General features: G+C 43.2%; 1 pseudogene across 1 annotated transcript in view; it reads right to left on the reverse strand.

Annotated features, from left to right (window-relative positions):
- Positions 1-16,449, reverse strand: part of LOC311233616 (ATP-binding cassette sub-family G member 4-like) — a 126,442-nt pseudogene that overhangs the window by 66,438 nt on the left and 43,555 nt on the right. Inside the window, exons 8-12 of the transcript in view lie at positions 11,970-12,106; positions 6,300-6,398; positions 5,941-6,109; positions 4,529-4,629; positions 2,466-2,624 (exon numbers count right to left, since the gene is read on the reverse strand). The product of the transcript in view is annotated as an ATP-binding cassette sub-family G member 4-like (transcript). The remainder of the gene's footprint in view (positions 1-2,465; positions 2,625-4,528; positions 4,630-5,940; positions 6,110-6,299; positions 6,399-11,969; positions 12,107-16,449) is intronic.

Below are 16,449 nucleotides of genomic sequence, written 5' to 3' on the forward strand. Positions count from 1 at the left end.
GATTTGGAATATGAGACTGCCCTTGCCAATTTAAATAAAAAGCAAGAGCTTGAGAAACAACAAAGACATTTGGAATATGAGACTGCCCTTGACAATTTAAATAAAAAGCAAGAGCTTGAGAAACAACAAAGAGATTTGGAATATGAGACTGCCCTTGCCAATTCAAAGAAAAAACAAGAGCTTGAGAAACAACAAAGGTATTTGAAATATGAAACATTGGAATTGGAAAACAGACAAGCCAAGCAAGCAGCCAAGCAAGCATCATCGATAAGAGTCATTGAACCGGCCAATGAATATCACAACAATGGTGCTGATTATGTGTTGATTTCAGCCCCAAGGTGTGCGAGCACAAAATACATAAAGCCTCCCTTGAACTTTGCAAGCCATGGTCAGAGTCCAGAGGAAAGGACAGCTATGATGATGAGGAGGACAAGTCGACCCCCATTTATGTCCCCTCCAGCGAGTGGATGATGAAGAACCACCTGCTGGATCCTTCCCAGAGGGTTCCTCAGAATAAAGACAAAGAAGACGGCGTCGATGATGACGTTGATGATGAGGAAGAAGAGGACGACAAAGCGAGCGCGCCTCATGTTCCCTCCAAGGAGTGGACGGTGGAGGGTGACCTGCTGGGTCCTACCCAGAGACTTCCTCCGAATGAACCAGATGACAATGGTGAGGAAGAAGACGGCGTCGATGATGACGTCGATGATGAGGAAGAAGAGGACAACAAAGCGGGTGCGCCTCACGTTCCCTCCAAGGAGTGGATTGTTCCTCAGACAGTTCCTCCGAATGAACCAGATGACAATGGTGAGGAAGAGGACGGCGTCGATGATGACGTCGATGATGATGAAGAAGAAGATGACGACAAAGCGGGCCCGCCTCACGTTCCCTCCAAGGAGTGGATTGTTCCTCAGACAGTTCCTCAGAATGAACTAGACGATGATGATGATGATGGTGGTGAGGAGGACGGCGTCGATGACATCGATGAGGAAGAAGAGGACGGCGTCGATGAGGAGGGGAACCAAAACGCTGGATGGGCGGAAGCCATGGCTAAGATCCTGGGAAAGAAGACCCCAGAGAGTAAACCCTCCATCCTACTGAAGAACAAACAGCTGGACAAGCTGAAGGAGAAAAAGAAACAGGTTGACAAGAAACGGACCTGGGAGATGATGTGTAGAGACAAACCTGACCTGGTCAAAGACAGAGGGATGGAACGAAATCTAGAGAGAATTGCTACCAGGGGGGTGGTGCAGCTGTTCAACGCTGTGAAGAAACAAGCTTATCAAGTGAAGCCCATGGAAGCCCATGGTGTTACCGGGGCCGGTGATGGCCAAACACTTTTGTATATGCCAGTTTCCAAGAGGAGAAACTACAAAAGACGACGGCGTAAATGAAACCTGGGGAAGAATGGCTGAAACCTCCCGACCGACTTACCGCAGAAAGTCCTGACGACCCCGATGGAGAGTCACGACCAGTGGACATTGGCTGTATGCCTATCAGAGCTATAGGGCTCTGTTGAACTTTGAATATACATTGGCTATAAGCCTATCAGAGCTATATGGCTCTGTTTGTTAAAACAAAAACAAAAAAAACACTTTGAATATTATCATTGAGTTACCTTGACTGTTATTTGAAGTACTAATTAATTTGTTCTTCCCATGCACAGGGACAACAAGCGAAAACCAGAGCCCCAGTCAAGCTTCTTCGTGTTTAGAACTATGATTTGAAATAGATTATTATTGAGGATTGCCAGCTATAATGAACACTCACCCGACCATGTTATTTGTTTTGTAATTGTGTAGGCACAATTAGGGGCCGGGGTAAAGGCCAAATGAGTGTTCTTGTTATAGATTATTATTATTATTAGTATTATTATTATCTATATATTATATTATATATTAGAACTATGCACTGTTTAGACTGTCTTATTTATGTTTGGACACTAGAGGGCTCACCACCCATTACAGCCCACTCCTATAAATAGCCAAGGTGATCACTGCAATCTTTGTGCACCTGTGATGAGGATACAATTTTCTACCTGTTTCACTGTTGGATCTGACCTTGGGGAGCAATTGACAACTGTTCTGTTTAAACCCTTCATTCACTATCATTTACCGTTGGACAACAATAAACCCTGTAAACCGTAAGAGGAGCAACTTTGGACATTCAATTCATTCAACATCACAACTTTGGGACTGAGTAAAATAATTAATTGCGGGTGCATCGTGGACGCTTGTCGATTCACTGGGGAGCGACAAGCGGCCACCACAATCTGTATGTTGCGTATGTCATTAATGTCATTATGAATTGAAAATGGGGGACCCTGATGTAAACAAGACGAAAATCTTTCTCTGGTCTGCATCCCCTTAACAATTGTGTGTATTGAGCCATACTGTATTGTACCCATTCTGCAATCTGTTAATAAAGTTTTCAATCAATCAACCAATCAATCAATCAATGCTCACCTGCAGCGAGGGGGACGCGGACCCTATGAGCAGACCCAGGGACTGGGCTACCAGGGCGGTGGAGGTGGAGAGAGCCATGAAGAGCAGGAAGCGAGTTGCTTCGGGAGGCTGGTCTGTCATCCAGTACACTATACTGCAGTACATCATGGGACATAAGACCTACGGGAACAAAAGGAAGGACATTGTATGGATATCAAGCTGCTGCGGTCAGGCAAGCGCCTATGTACACACGCTACGTGTATAGTATAGTTTAGATATAGTAAGTATAACATAATGACAGAGTTAAAATTGTATATTGTATAATAGTGTTATACCTGTTTTTTTTTCTATGTCTATTTTATTATTGTATTATGCACAATCAATGCGGGCATGACCACCCGCATTTCACTGTATACCCTGGTATGTATGTGACAAATAAACCTCTTGATTCTTGATTCTTCTTGGGTTGTGTATAGTCATACTTTTATTTTATTTTATTTCAGCTGTGTTTAACCAATTCAGATTGAGGTCAATTAAGAACGACGGCCTGGTGAGAGGACAAAAGGTCCTGGTGAGAGGACAAACGGTCCTGGTGAGAGGACGAAGGGTCCTGGTGAGAGGACAAACGGTCCTGGTGAGAGGACAAAAGGTCCTGGTGAGAGGACAAACGGTCCTGGTGAGAGGACAAAAGGTCCTGGTTAGAGGACAAAAGGTCCTGGTGAGAGGACAAACGGTCCTGGTGAGAGGACAAAAGGTCCTGGTGAGGTGAGAGGACAAACGGTCCTGGTGAGAGGACAAACGGTCCTGGTGAGGTGAGAGGACAAAGGGTCCTGGTGAGAGGACAAAGGGTCCTGGTGAGAGGACAAAGGGTCCTGGTGAGAGGACAAACGGTCCTGGTGAGAGGACAAAGGGTCCTGGTGAGAGGACAAACGGTCCTGGTGAGAGGACAAAAGGTCCTGGTGAGAGGACAAAAGGTCCTGGTGAGAGGACAAAAGGGCCTCTCGAATGGTAACAGAAAAAGAGGACAAAAACGAATTAAAATTAATAAAATAGAAAAAAGACAGACGATACTGCTGGGAACATAATCTCTTATCATTACAGAAGATTTTGGTATTTATTTCCTGTAGTACAATGTAGTACCATGTAGTACCTTATAAGACTGTGTACTACCTTATAGTACCATGTAGTAACCTGTAGTACTATGTAGGGATGCTCGATATTGGCTTTTTTACCGATACCGATATTCCGATATTGTCCAACTCTTAATTTCCGATACCGATATCAACCGATACCGATATATGCAGGGTTTCCCCCCCCCAAAAAACTGAATAATTTCAGGTAACTAATAATTTCACTGGATATATATATAACAAATATTGTTGTTATTGTTTTTTTTTTTTTTTTAAACCGATACCGATATTTTCCGATATCACATTTTACTGCCGATATCGGCCGATAATATCGGACATCCCTAGTACTATGTTGTACTTAGGGATGCTCGATATTGGGGTTTTTACCGATACCGATATACCGATATCCAACTCTTAATTTCCGATACCGATATCAACCGATATCAACCGATACCAATGGGTCCCCCCCCCCCCCCCAAAAATGGAATAATTTCAGGTAATTAACATTACATATCTCTTGTTGTGGAATTAACACAACATTATGCATACTTTTGACAATAAATAAAATCAGAATTTGTTCTTACTTGCTTGCCTGGGTAAATAAAGGTTATAGAAATGTAAAAAAATTAATTTTAATTTAAAACCGATACCGATATTTTCCGATATCACATTTTAATGCCGATATCGGCCGATAATATCGGACATCCTTAGTTGTACTATATGCTTTATTATAGTCTCATTCATTCAAGTGGTGATAATTAATTGTATATGTTCAAATGCCTAGTGTGGATGAAACCATGAATCCCAGGACAATCAAATGGGAAAAAAAAGTATATTTCTGGTAGAGGAAGGTTGTAAATTGGCTACATATTGACTGTAACACAACACAAGGGTTAAGTACAGTAACAAAAAAGTAGTTTTGTGTTACAAAACCAATTCTTACTAAAGTCTGACCTGGAGTGGTATGTCGGCCATGGTCTTGGCCAGGTAGTAGGCCTCCAGGCTGTACCAGTGGTTCTGATGTTCCCTCAGGAACACAGACATCTCCAGCGGAACTGTAGGAATGAATGAATGAATGAATGAACAATTCATAGTGACATTTATGAAATACACAACATACATGACATCATGACATTTATGGCATAGGGACATACATGACATACAGGTATATAGTACTGTTACATTTGTGACATATACGATATGCAAATATACAATACTGTTACCCATAGATCCTAACAGAGATTATATACATATGATGGGGAGGAGACTGTACATTGGGAGGGGGTGGGTGGGTGGAAAAAAATATACATACGGTGGGGAGGAGACTGTCTATTAGGAGGGGGTGGGGGGGGGGGGGTTAGACATCTACGGTGGCCAGTTTCGAATTGCAGCCTCCCGTAGGTGCTCTTTAAGAGCGGTTTTGAATGTGGCTAGGGATTCACACCTTTTTACGGCTGTGGGTAGGGCGTTCCACATTGTTGTGGCATAATTGCGAAATGTGAGTCATAAGGGTTTTCCCAATTAAAGGTGCTGTAAGTGGTATTTTTTGTGGTCAAAGGAACACGCCAACTTTTTGGAAAATTTGCTTATTTGCCATCTACCCCGGAGTTAGACAAGCAGATACATACCCTTTTCTTCTCTGTGCATGCATTCAGGATAGGGAACAGCCGCGCCGTTAGCCTAGCTTAGCGTCATTCACTGAAAGTAGGGCTGCCCAGTTAGCCTAGTTCCCAACAGTCACAAAATACACTCCAAATACAAAAAAAATTAAACGTTCCTGTAAACTTGTTGTGACCTGGTGTGTATTTACCACGTGGAGAAATAAAAAAATGTAATTAGACATTTTCGTTTTCTAAGCAGATATACTCTGAAATGTTTTTTGCCCAACCACTGCTGACTGGGCACAGTGATTTCACGCATCACCTCAAAAGCCCTGTTGTAACTATAGAAACTGTAGCTAAACAATGAAGACACTTTTACTATTATTTTTCAAGAAATATTGCCAAGCCACATTTGCTTACTGCTTACAGATTATTTTAATTGTTTCAATGACACATTTGCTTAAATCTAGTTGTTCTTATTTTTGCAGTGTGGAGTTCTCTCTCCTGATTGGATACCAGACTGGGAGACCTATGTTACTGACCAAACACTCTATATCAGTGATGGCTGTCCGAACGTAGAGCTATTATTTTAACATGTACAGTAGACCACTTATTTTAACAAAGAAAAAATTACCACTTACTGCACCTTTACTTGAAAACAACAACAACAACAACAACAACAACAACAACAACAACAACAACAACATCATCAACAACAACAACAGCAGCAACATCATGCCCCTCCCCCCAGACACAGAGTCTTACAGGTGAGGACGGTGGGCATCAGGGCGGTGAACATGAGGAACAGCATTGAGAAGAAGAGGAAGCCCATGTTGTTGGAGACCTTGCTGGCGTCGTTGCCGCTGTTCAGATACAGCAAGCCAATCAGGACCCCGATGATCAGGTGGGACATCACCCTGACGCGAGTCAGCACCTTAACAAGACACATACACAGTAGTTACATCACCCTGATTTGGTCTTCAAAAAAGTATTTTTCCAAGAGTCTTGAGAAAGAGGGGTGGTCTTATAATCAGGGTCGTCTTATATTGGTACCAGTACGGTAGGTCTCTTAAACGACTTTGATTCAGCATAAAAGGCAAATACTTGTCAAGTAAATAACTTACCATGTCCCTCTGTATAGTAATGACGTTCCTTTTGAAGAGGATGCAAAACTGTGTGAAGGTACTCGTGGCAAAGCTGTGTTTCTCAATGATGCCCGTGTCCTGTGAAGAGAAAGTACAGACTCAGGAACCGACCTGGAGAGAAAGTACAGAGTGACTCAGGAACCGACCTGGAGAGAAAGTACAGACTCAGGAAGAGACCATATCAATAGTTAGAGCATTAGAAGACTGCAGTTTATTGTCTAAAACCCATGTGTAACGCTGCACCTTATTGTTTAAAACCCAGTTATAATCCTGCAGTTTACTGCTTAAAACCCAGTTATAATCCTGCAGTTTATTATTTAAAACCCAGTTCTAATCCTGCAGTTTATTGCTTAAAACCCAGTTATAATCCTGCAGTTTATTATTTAAAACCAAGTTCTAATCCTGCAGTTTATTGTTTAAAACCCAGTTCTAATCCTACAGTGTATTGTTTAAAACCCAGTTATAATCCTGCAGTTTATTGCTTAAAACACAGTTTTAACCCTGAAGTTTATTGTTTAAAACCTAGTTCTAATCCTGAAGTGTATTGTTTAAAACACAGGTCTAATCCTGCAGTTATACAGTTTTAACCCTGCAGTTTATTGTTTAAAACACAGTTCTAATCCTGAAGTGTATTGTTTAAAACACAGTTCCAATCCTGCAGTTACACAGTTTTAACCTGCAGTTTATTGTTTAAAACACAGTTCTAATCCTGCAGTTTATTGGTTTTGGTATGGTTTGTGTTCTTTCAATAAAGTCCAGCAGGGGGAGATGTGCTCTCGCTGGCCTCTCCACCCATTTCCTGTATTCATGCTAAGGATTTTGTTTCGTAGCCGCAGTTTGCGGAGACGCTCTCTGATTGGCCACTGACGTTTCTGGTCATGTGACATGTGCGCCCAATCGCGTGACGCCTGTGTATTTGCCCATTTCCGCCTCGAACAGCATGCAAACTACCTAACGCCTACTCAGTGGCGAATCCTTATGGAAGCCAACGGAAGCCATGCCTCCCTAATATTAAAATATGAATTAATATCAAATATGAAATATGAAAAAAAAAAAAAAAAAAAAAAATGTAATATAGTTTACATTCTTTTTCATCTGTGCATCTGTGTTATAATTTTTTATTTTTTTTTAAATGTCTCCCTCTTCTCCTTCTCACTCCCTCTAACACACTGTCAGACTCACTGTGCTCACTGCAGCTAGTATAGGAGAGAGGCAGGGGGCAGGTCTCTTTCTCCAGGCTTCCAGCATTATAGAGTCCAAATCCGATCCTAGCCAATCAGATTCGAGCTGACTGCCACACCCTAAAAGTTTAAAACAGGGCTGGGAGGAAGACACTCAGCATATTTTCCCCTCTGCACTCTGAACATTGTATTAACCCGTAACTGTTCCAACGGGCCGAACATTGCCCCGATCCTCGCGAGATTAAATCCACGGGGACCTCTCGGACCTCAGGAACGCCCTGCTTCACATTCACACAGTTCCATTCACACCTGGGAACTGCCCAGTACAACCACAGTTGACACAATTGGCCACTGAGCAACTCCACTGGAGCAGTTAGGGGCTAAGTGCCTTGCTCAAGGGCACTTCAGCGGTTGGTGTTCCTGCCGGTCCCGGGGATCGAACCGGCAACCTTCCGGTCACAAACCCACTTCTCTAACCTTTAGGCCACCGCTGCCCCACGTATCAACACATGTTTGATGAATGCAGGTTACCGTACCAACAGTCATGTGCATTCCCCTGGAATACTCAAACTCAGTAACGCGATTGGATTACTATCAATCAGGGCTACTTTTGAGGTTCCTTTGACTCCAGAATCCATTCGATATTAAGTTACAAAGTCTTCAAAGTCACAGATGACAAGGGTGTCATCATCATCTACGGCTAGTTTAAACTGCAATTCAACTTAATTCATAATCGATAACTGTGGTAAAAAGTTATCTCAAGATGTGTCCAATTACGTGTGTGTGTGTGTGTGTGTGTGTGTGTGTGTGTGTGTGTGTGTGTGTGTGTGTGTGTGTGTGTGTGTGTGTGTGTGTGTGTGTGTGTGTGTGTGTGTGTGTGTGTGTGTGCGTGTGTGCATGCGTGCATGCCTGTGTGCGTGCCTGTGTGCGTGTGCGTGTGTGTCTGTGTGTGTGTGTGAAGAATCCTAGAATTTGGCTCTCCCTGAACGTCAGCAAAACAAAGGAGATGATTGTGGACTTTAGGAGGTCGGGGGTCAGGGACTACAGCGTCCTCAGCATCGATGGGGCACCGGTTGAGAGAGTGAACAGTTTTAAGTACCTCGGAGTCCACATATCCGAGGACTTGACATGGACCACACACATTGACAGTGTTGTGAAGAAAGCCCGACAACGCCTCTACTTCCTCAGGCGCCTAAGGAAGTTCCAAGTCAGTCAGAAGATCCTTAAGAACTTCTACTCATGTACAATAGAGAGCATCCTGACTGGCAATATCACCTCCTGGTTTGGGAATAGCACCGCACAAGACCGTAGCAGACTACAGAGAGTGGCCCGTTCAGCCGAACGCACAATTGGAGGGGGGCTTCCCACTCTCCAGAACATTTACAACAAGCGGTGCAGGGGTAAGGCTAAGAGAATTATCAAAGACTCCAGCCACCCAAACAACTGCCTCTTTGAACTGCTGCGGTCAGGCAAGCGATACCGGAGTCTCATGGCAAGCACAGAAAGACTCAGAAAAAGCTTCTATCCCCAGGCCATCAGGATGCTCAACGAACAATAACACTATGTAACAACCATCAAATGCACTCACAGCACACACATCCACACGCACACACTCACTTTAAACAAACAACTCACTGCAGCACCCACTTTACACACTTTAGAACACCTAAACACACTTTATATTTATTGGTAAAGAATTTGCACTACAACCCATACCTCATTACACCTTACTGTAAATTTTACCTAAATTGTACCTCATCCCATTTCTGCTTTGCACTATATAGTATATTGTATATTAGTATTGTTGTGAAGGGCCAGATTAAAGCTGAGAATCTACATTTATTGTTTTATATACCTTGTATATTATTTATATATACACGTTATATCCCTTTAAGCCTGCGTTCGAATCCTAGTAATATTCGCTTTCCTTATGGATAATGCCCCCTGACGGCAGCGCCAGGCAGTCTCGCACTCAGACAGGTTCAAGGGCGAGTCTGGGCAAGTCAGGACATGCCCTTGGCAGCGCATTGATTCCGGGCAAGTGGTTAGGTTTGGGCACTAGAAAGCCCCTTAAGTATATATATGGCAGCAGGTTGCGAACAGCTGTAGAGTTCATCCAGTTCATACGTTCATCAAGCTCGTTCATCCAGTAATGTAGTGAGAAGCAGTTCGTCTAACAGAGCGTTGAGAACCACGTGCGAAGTGAATAGTAAAAGTGTCAGATTTAATGCAGTACGTCAAGTTCGACTTAGCTTAAAGGATAACTCCACTATTTTGGGAAATTAGCTTATTTAACATCTTCCCTGGAGTTAGACAAGAAGATGCATACCTTTTTTGTCTCTGTGCGTGCATTTTAGCTTTGGAATAGATGCTCCGTTAGCATAGCTTAGCTCATCACTGGAAGTGAGGCAGGACAGTAGCCTTACAGTGCCTTACAGTGTATTGCAAGGTCTGACATTGACCCAAACTTGATATGCATGACCTTGGTGGGCTCTAGGTCAACTTCCTGAAAAGGGGGGTCAATGTCAGACCTTGCAATCAAAAGTTAGGGGCGCACTGAAATTATGGCAAGGGTTATTAGCCCCCTAACTTTTGATTGCAAAGTCTGACATTGACCCCCTTTTCAGGAGTTGACCTAGAGCCCACCAAGGTCATGCATATCAAGTCAGACCATGCAATACACTGTAAGGCACTGTAAGGCTACTGTCCCTGCCTCACTTCCAGTGATGAAGCTAAGCTATGCTAACGGAGCATCTATTCCCAAAGCTAAAATGCACGCACAGAGACAAAAAAGGTATGCATCTTCTTGTCTAACTCCAGGGAAGATGTTAAATAAGCTAATTTCCCAAAATAGAGGATTTATGTTATCTTTAATGTGAAGTAAAGAGTCGTTAATTATTGTGTATCGTGCCAACAGCAGTTCGTTCGTGTGCAGCATTACCCAGCAGTTCGTTCGTTTAGCTAGTGGACCTTAGCCAGGGTGCGTGGACTAAATACATTGGTGCCAGTACCCGAGGAGGCCTAGTCGGAGAACCTACTGGACAGGTGCACCTTGGAACCGACGGCGGCGATTGCAGAACCAGTATTGGTTGGATTATATTGATTGTGGAACGTACTACCTGGAGAAGAGCATCGTTAATACCCACTGTCGTTGGATTTAACCACCTTGAGGATCTACATTGGGGCTGGCCTCATGGACCGAGGCTAGCTGGCTATCATCATTGCTATCGTGCAATTGGATTACAGTTATTGTTTTTGATGCTGAGCTTTGGATTACAAGTACTGGATTCTGTACGTGAACCCCCTTCTTCTTCAATTGATCAGACTGAGTATCCGAACATTCCTCTCTCCTCCAGAGCTTACAACTCTGGGAGGAACCCATTGTCTCCAGCGGGTACCAGCGTTGCCCCCTATAATTGCCATCCTACGCCAGGCGGCGTTAGCCTAGTACCCCATCGTAGGAATTATTCTATTTCCACTGACTTATGCTACTGACTGACTTATGCATATTCTTCGCCATACAAGCGCGACCCTAATTCTCATATCTGTACATTTACTGCATAATAATAAATACCCTCAATGATATTTCTTTGTCAGTGCCGTGTTATTATGAGTGTCTGCATATTTAGATGTACTGTCTGGCCAGTAATACTAAGTACATAACTAGCAGTGGTTTAATCTATCACAATCTTTAATACAGTCAGGGTTTTGTAACCCCTCAGTTACAAGTATATTGTATGGTAACTCAGTTACTTCTACTCTGCATTGAACATTGTACATATGTACATACTGAACACTTGTGCCTACGTACGTTGACTTCTATTTATATACTTGCTATACTTATTTTATTTTATTTTATACTTATCTATTTTGGTCTAGCACAGTCTCTGGAGCGTAACAGAAAGAAGCATTTTGTATAAAAGTATTCTGTACTTCTGTATGACAACTAATAAATAAACTTGAACTTGAAACTTGGCTGTACGTTTGACTACAGTCTAGAAGAAGCCTTTACAACCAAAATATAGTATCAACTGTTAGAGCATACCATATCACAACTGGGCTACAACTGTAAACTTTTGGTCTTCATATTTGGAAGCCTGGGTCATGTTCATAAGTTGGGTGTTAGAGGCCTTCAGATGGCCGGTCTTCCGAAGAGAAGAGCCAAAACAGTTAGCAAGATATTGCTCAGTGTCAGCTATTATTGGCAAGCCGCACAATTTGGAGAAGAACGCTGCTATCTGTATCCATGAGCTGTGTGTTGATTGTCAGGTTCATCATCCATGTGTGTGTGTAACTTTGGTTGCCATTGTCAATTTGGAATCAGAATAACCCACAGGGGAAGTACATACACCGGAAATTCTACCCCACAGACACTTTCGGCAGTAGTTCTTTACCAGGCTTTATCTCACAGAGATAAAACTGGGAACAAGGTTACTCACGATGTGACACTGGGAACAAGGTTACTCACGCTGTGAGGACACTGGGAGGAGGAGTCGCTTTTGTCACTGGAGTTCTTCTTGCCCCCTTCTGAGCACAGACCGCCCTGGACGGCCTCGAACAGCACCGGGTTCAGGTCCCCGTACTCCCCTGACGCCACCTCGATGACTGGTGATGACACGGAGAGGACACGTTAGGAAAGGAAAGGAAAGGAAAGGAAGGGAAAGGAAAGGAAGGGAAAGGAAAGAAAGGAAAGGAAAGGAAAGGAAAGGAAAGGAAAGGAAAGGAAAGGAAAGGAAAGGAAAGGAAAGGAAAGGAAAGGAAAGGAAAGGAAAGGAAAGGAAAGGAAAGGAAGGGAAAGGAAAGGAAGGGAAAGGAAAGGAAAGGAAAGGAAAGGAAAGGAAAAGGAAAGAAAGGAAAGGAAAGGAAAGGAAAGGAAAGGAAAGGAAAGGAAAGGAAATGAAAGGAAAGGAAAGGAAAGGAAAGGAAAGGAAAGGAAAGGAAAGGAAAGGAAAGGAAAGGAAAGGAAAGAAAGGAAAGGAAAAGTGTATTGTTTTATTGTGTCATTTTCAGTGTTGGGCAAGTTACCTTTAAAAAGTAACTAGTTACAGTTACTAGTTACTTCTTCCAAAAAGTAACAAAATTACTCACTCAGTTACAAATGATAAAAGTAACTAGTTACTTCAGAAAGTAACTATTGCATTACTTTCAAGTAATTTTTTTACATAAACAACATACACAAATCTAAACTATTTTAATGTTGCTGTGGGACAAAGTGAGACTAGCCTCGAATCAAATGCCATGTATGTAGATATTATAATTACTATGTTTATATAGTGGATCATACAAATACAAACACAATAGATGTTTTGGAACTTTGATATGTATTGCCCCTCAACAGGCCACAACTGGGCAACATTAAATTATGCTTGTTAAGCACTATACCAAAAATAAATAACAAATATATACTGATTGGTTGAACATTTTAATTAACAGATTGCAGAATGTGTACAGTCAGGGGTGTAGCTCCAGATTCTGGGCCCCCATGAACGAATGTATTTGTAGGCCCCCAGTGAATGCGAGCGCTAGCGCGTTAGGCTCGCGACGCGGATTTTTTTTGGGCCATTTTTTTATTGATTAAAACGCATAATATGGTTTTTACCTATACATTCGGATCAGCAGTTCAGCACCTGCACTGTTGGTGGGTGAGCCTAGTAAAGGATGTCACATTGCGTTCATCTTCAATGCAATGCAATAGTCTACCAAAGCCCCCCCTCTCTCTCTATATATCTCACACACACACACACACACACACACACACACACACACACACACACACACACACACACACACACACACACTTAACAAACATAGTATCAATGAGAGCATCAATAATACACCTACTAGACACAGTGATGTCTAGTAAAAAAATTTTTTTTTTTTTTGGGCCCCCTTCCAGTGCTGGGCCCTTGGAATCATCCTAAGCTACCCCCCCCCCAGCTACGCCCCTGTGTACAGTACAGTACAGCTCAATACACACAATTGTTAAGGGGATGCAGATCAGAGAAAGACTTTTGTCTTGTTTACATCAGGGCCCCCCATTTTCAATTCATGACATTTATGACATACACAACATACAGATATAAGAATCTAATCTAATCATCTAAACAAATCTAATCATGACATTTAAGACATGCATGACATACAGATATATATATCTCTGAGCACCTGAAGACTGTGCTATTAAACCAGGAAGTGCAGCACTATGTCAGCAGAGTAGAGCCTCCACTACTGCAGTGCCCTGCGCTGCAACTGCAACACAACTAACACAAGAGTGAACAAAAAACGCTCATGCTTGACTGCTTGACTGCTCGCTTGTGTTGTTCGTTGGATTCGTTTTTGATTATTTGGGCTCGCCAAACAAACGATCAAAACGTACACGGACCTGCGCACCGCAGTCTCAACCTGACTGAACTTGCTTGTGTTGTCGCTGTGTCCCAGACTCTGGATGCTTTCAAACACCCGCCCACCTCTACCTCTGATTGGCTTACCATGACATTTTACTCAACCTCAGCCAATCGCACGCTGCCCACTAACAAGGAAGAACAGTATGCCTCTCGGCGCAGAGATCTGTCTGATGAAAAAAACAGCTTCAATCTTAGTAACGCGCCGCATTTTTTGGCAGTAACGGTAACAGCGTTATTAAGATTGGAAGAGTAATCCGTTAGATCCGTTAGATTACTCCCACTTAGGGCATTATGGGGTAGAACACATAGTAGCATACTACAAGAACCTAGGGGTCCACAAAGACGACTTCAAACTGGAAATGGTAACAAGTAACAACAGATGAGGTACTCAAAAAACTGAGCGCCCTCCAACCTAACAAGGCCACTGGCCATGACAACATCCCCTCCAAATTCCTCAGAGACTCAGCAGCCGCCATCACCCCAGTCATCACACACATAATAAACCTCTCCATAAAACAGGGACACGTCCCCAAGGACTTCAAAATCGCGAGAGTGACTCCTCTGCACAAAAAAGGCAGTAAATTAGACCCAGGCAACTACCGCCCTGTTTCTATCCTTACCTCCATCTCGAAAGTCATGGAAAAAATTGTATACGAACAGGTCGAAAAATACCTCGCGGAAAAAAATCTAATCTACGAATTCCAATCTGGCTTCAGAACATCCCACTCCACTGACACATGCCTTCTCTATTTAAACGACCACATCAAACAAGAGGTGGACGCGGGGCAAATACTGCGGCATGGTCATGCTGGACCTACAAAAGGCCTTCGACACTGTCAATCACACCATTCTGATTGACAAGCTAAAAGCAATTGGTTTTGATAGTCTATCAGTGAGCTGGATGCAATCCTACCTGGAGGGGAGAGAGCAGATGGTGGAGGTAAACGGTACCCTATCCCCCCCCCCTCACAGTAAGCTGTGGTGTTCCACAAGGAAGCATACTAGGTCCGCTACTGTTCCTAATTTATGCAAATGACATGTCGTCAGCTTGTGACTGCAACTTGTTCCTGTTTGCGGACGACTCAGCCCTGCTGGTCTCTGACAAGAACAAGTTACAGGTTGAAAAAACCCTCAGCTCAGAACTAGGCAAAATCTGCATATGGCTCACTGATAACAAACTATCATTACACATGGGCAAAACAGAGTCCATTCTCTTCGGTTCAAATAACAAACTCAGCAAGACCGACGGCTTCTCAGTTACAGTGGGTGACAATATTGTCACGAGGAAAGAAGATATTACCTACCTGGGTTCCATCCTAGAGGCAAATCTTTCCTGTGACAAAATGGCATCCAATGTAATAAAAAAACGTCAACCAACGAACTCGATTCTTGTACCGGATCTCCTCACTGGTAAACAAGAATACCCTGAAGACTCTGGCAGGAGCACTCATTCAAGGGTACTACGACTATGCTTGCACCTCATGGTACCAAAGCACCTCAAAGGCGCTAAAAACAAAATTACAAACATCTCAAAACAAACTGGTCAGACTACTGCTTGACCTTACTCCTAGAACCCACCTCACCCCTGCCCACTTTGACAACTTAGGATGGCTTAGAGTAGACGACAGAGTACAGCAACTTGCAATGGGCCTGGTCTACAAGATACACTACACGACCAAGGTAGATGTCAAAATACTTCCCAAAGGTCAGTGAATACCACGATCACAACACCGGAGGGAGCTCCACAAATCATGTTAAACCCAGATTCGGCTCAAACAAGGGACTAAACACGTTTCGCAATTATGCCACATCAATGTGGAACGCCCTACCCAAAGCTGTAAAGGAATGTGAATCACTACCCACTTTCAAAAACACTCTCAAAAACTGCAATTCGAAACTGGCCCCTGTAAATGTCCTAACACAACCCCCTCCAATGTACAGTAAATTACCAAGTATGGTCTTGTCAATATTCCAATGTACAGTTTTGTTTGTACAGTTGTACAGTGTACAGTGTCCCCCACCCACCCCTCCTACCCAACCCCCCCCCCCCCCCCCCACTCCTTATTCCCATCACTTAATTTGGCATTGTCTGTTTTAACTGTCAAAATTCGATGTTTTAAGCGGCTGTCTTGGTCAGGCTTCCCTTGGAAAAGAGATCATTGTGTCTCAATGGGACTGACCTGGTTAAATAAAGGCTAAATAAAATGAAACCAATCACAATCCTCCAGGGCGGCGCTAAGCGACAGCACCCTTTGCAAAATAGTGTCACAGACAGCGGAAGGGGAGGAGAATTCAGACTGAAACAGTCGGCCAATGGCAGCTTATACCCACCGTCTATATCCTGTGAGTCTGACTCATTGTAGGTAATTTGCCAGAGTATACAGTGAAATATCACATTTGTCAGTATCCTTACAGTTGACTTGCTGGCACTGTGGAGGATTAATGGTTTAGAATTCCTTGGCACTGAGTGAGTGGAGGCCATTTGATATATTGACTGCTGGCTGTTAGACTCTCTGTCTTGTTCTTTTGGCTTCCTCGGAATGG

This window comes from Notolepis coatsorum (genome assembly GCF_963971535.1).
Source record: "Notolepis coatsorum genome assembly, chromosome: 8".
NCBI classification, from domain to species: domain Eukaryota; kingdom Metazoa; phylum Chordata; class Actinopteri; order Aulopiformes; family Paralepididae; genus Notolepis; species Notolepis coatsorum.